Genomic DNA, 3,362 nt, shown 5'->3' with positions numbered 1-3,362 from the left:
ATGACAGATTCGAAATTCAAATGTAATATTTTTTTATAATTAAGTGTAACAGTATTTATGGCCAGACTAAGTAATGTTACACTGTGTATACTACAGCTGCTAAGAGCGCCAAAAAGTTTGAATAATTTCTTTATATTTACAAATTGGTTGGTAATATTTGTTAAATTCAAACAAACCTTAAAACTTTAAAATGTACTTTTAGAAATTTTACAATATGTTACCTTAATTAAGGACTTTTCTCATTACTGCCCATCGTTTGCGCTAATGCCTACGGGTGCCGCTGCAGACCGAAGCGAACACGTCCTCCTCCCCACCGTCTATTAACTATTTCTCCACTCTTCCAGGACGTAAACGATTTAGTACTGTTATTATTGAGTTTTGTTCGTCTCATAATGAGGTTGCTTTTTAATGAATACTGGTTGAAGTTAAAAGGAGTCTTGTCAGAGTGCGCACAAATATAAGTATTAAAGAGACAGTATTTTTTTGCGAACTGCTCATTTCAGAGAATTGAATAATTTGCTGTTTTTCGTTGCGTTAAATTACTTTTGAACTGTACTTAAGTATTATATTAAAATTATACAGTTTCCTTCCCTCAAATATTGATATCTAATTATGGTAGTAGGTACCTATATTGTTATCAATATAATACATATAAACAATATGTTTTGTATACGCATATCTATGTATGTATAATCAGTAAAAGCAATAGAAGCAGAAAGAACTCTATTTTAATTTATTTATTAATACCTATTTTTTATACCTAGAGGTATTTCTTCTATCAAGTATTCTTACTTATAAAACTAACAAATACTGATCCTACTAAATAATTAATGAAATCGGTGAGAACCGTATTTTGCCATATATTATGGTGCTTCGTATACAACTTAACAGACATGAACTGTAGTATTAAGTATAAGTGTTCCAACACATATAATCAATCGGTAGATAATGTATCTAGCCTTTGCACAAATGCAAAGGGATTTGATATGTTGCATCATGCAACAATACTAGTCATTATAAGTATGCACTTGAAATGGTAGTGTAATCACAACTTTGTAACCGTGCTCTAAGTCATTCTCATCCATATAGTGTTATATTTAAGTTTTAATTTAACTGTTCAACGTTATGGGATTGTGGATGATTAATATTATTTTGTTGTGCCATTACCAAACACGCAAGAATCGATTTTCTCACTAAAAGTAAGTAATATATTAAGTGATTAGTTCTACAGGGTTGCTAGTTATACAAGGAATGCAATTCTAGTCAATTGTCAATTCATTTTAAATGTATTTGTATGTTCTAAGGCTATTCAATCAAACAGTTATGTGTACTTGGAAGATTATACAGATTATATTTTTGTATCATTTGCTGTTGTATTATTCCTAAATTTATAATTATTTTGGACCATTTAATGAATTATAAGTTGTAACCTACATCAATGAATATAGAGGATTCTCAGCATTGTTCTATTTTCATATGATAAATAATAATCATTATTATAACTTATCTTACGATTATACTAACATACAATACATAATACTACTATTACTCCTATTTCTCAAATAATTATACGTTAAAGTACTGTCAAAATAAATTTTGTAAAATTACAATGTGGTTTTATTTTGTACTTAACTAACCCTATGTTAAGAGACACATATAATAAAACTGCTAAATATTTTATAGTACGTTTTATATTTAATGCTACCAACCATAATTACACAACAATACGACTTATGCTTATTTAAATATATTGAAGGATTTGAAATACATATATCATTTAAAATTGTATAAAAAAACATAAGTAAAAATTTTGACAATACTCGATCCGAATTATTCTAAGAGCTCAATTTACACATAGGCAAAATTTAAAAAATTAAAAAAAAAAACCTTTATGTAAATGACATACTTTTATTACAATCAAATTATTCAGTATAACACATTTACGTTGAATACTTACAGGCTCACATTCATTCTTTTCAAAGTATAGTACCGAATGTTATAATTTAATTATAAAAAAGAAAATAAATTGTCATGCATTTTTTTTAAACTATTAGTGAGTAACATTATAATGTGATTTACCGCAATCACACTATATAAGACTGAAATACAATGCACCTACCTACCACCTTTACTTTAATACTATTAAATTTTCCCAAAAATACACTAGAAACGATTGTATAGTATACGTTACATAACGTTTTATATTAAAAATATTTTCCGATACAATTAACATCACGATAAATAGTAAAAATTTAATTAAGTGCTGATTTCATATATTTATACATACCTAAATGCATCCCATAGAGTAATGAAAGTGTACAAACGATAATTAATATGCCGCCAATTTCGCAGGTTAAATCTTACTCACTCCTATAAGACTCTGAATCCGTTTTCTTTTCTTTAACGAATAATTTCATACATTGAGTTGGTATAACCTATCTCTGTCACACCTTTTTAATAAGAATGCGTTCGTGTAATACGAAATTCTTCATAGTCGAGAGCGTATAGGAGCCATCCCATTGGGCTCAATTCCTACTCCATTTCTTGAGCATATTGTATATCAGTCTTTAACAAAGAAAACGAGTAACATAAAAATATTTTATAGATGTATTATTCATAACGTCGCTACTTCATTTTTAAAGATCTATACAAATTTTATAATTTGTTTTGTTTAAAGTAAAGATTGTATAAATACTCTCAAGTTATAAAACATAAATATATTAAAATGTCAAATGATTTTTTTACTAATATCAGTATTTTTTTCGCTAAGACACGAAATGATTTGGGGCTCAACATAATATAATACTACAAAAAATAGTTTTTAAATGTTATCTTCAATTTCCAATTAAATACATATAGCCAAAATTATCTCAAAAATGAAGTATGAACCACTGTCGGTAGTTGGCTATATTTCATCAGAGTCAGTGTTTTACGATGATAATTATTTTACAGTCGTTTTTATACACAAGTGAGATTCTGCCAAAAATGGGTACTTTAGTATGAATATTATTTTACATTTTGACACCAATGCTTTGTATCTTTCTATGGTTTTCACATACTCATTTTATATCTCGGTCAACGTATTGCCCCTAGATCATGATCTTCTGAAACGACATTCAGAAGATAAACTTTGTTGAAAATGTTTAATAAAAGCAAAAGAAAAAAGGGCATTCTAGGGCTTCGAGCCTTGTATAGCTGTTCCTAACGATGCTGTCACCTGGATATACGTACAAAACATGCATAAGCTGCTCCATTTTAAAACCTAACAACATTTACATTTCAATAGATATCAACTTAAAAAGTAACAATCTACGAAAATATACTTTGTACACGGACGATTGGTTTTCTTCCGTATATATACA

The sequence above is a fragment of the Zerene cesonia genome, chromosome 8 (assembly GCF_012273895.1).
Source record: "Zerene cesonia ecotype Mississippi chromosome 8, Zerene_cesonia_1.1, whole genome shotgun sequence".
NCBI lineage: Eukaryota > Metazoa > Arthropoda > Insecta > Lepidoptera > Pieridae > Zerene > Zerene cesonia.
Note: the sequence above shows the minus strand (reverse complement) of the source record.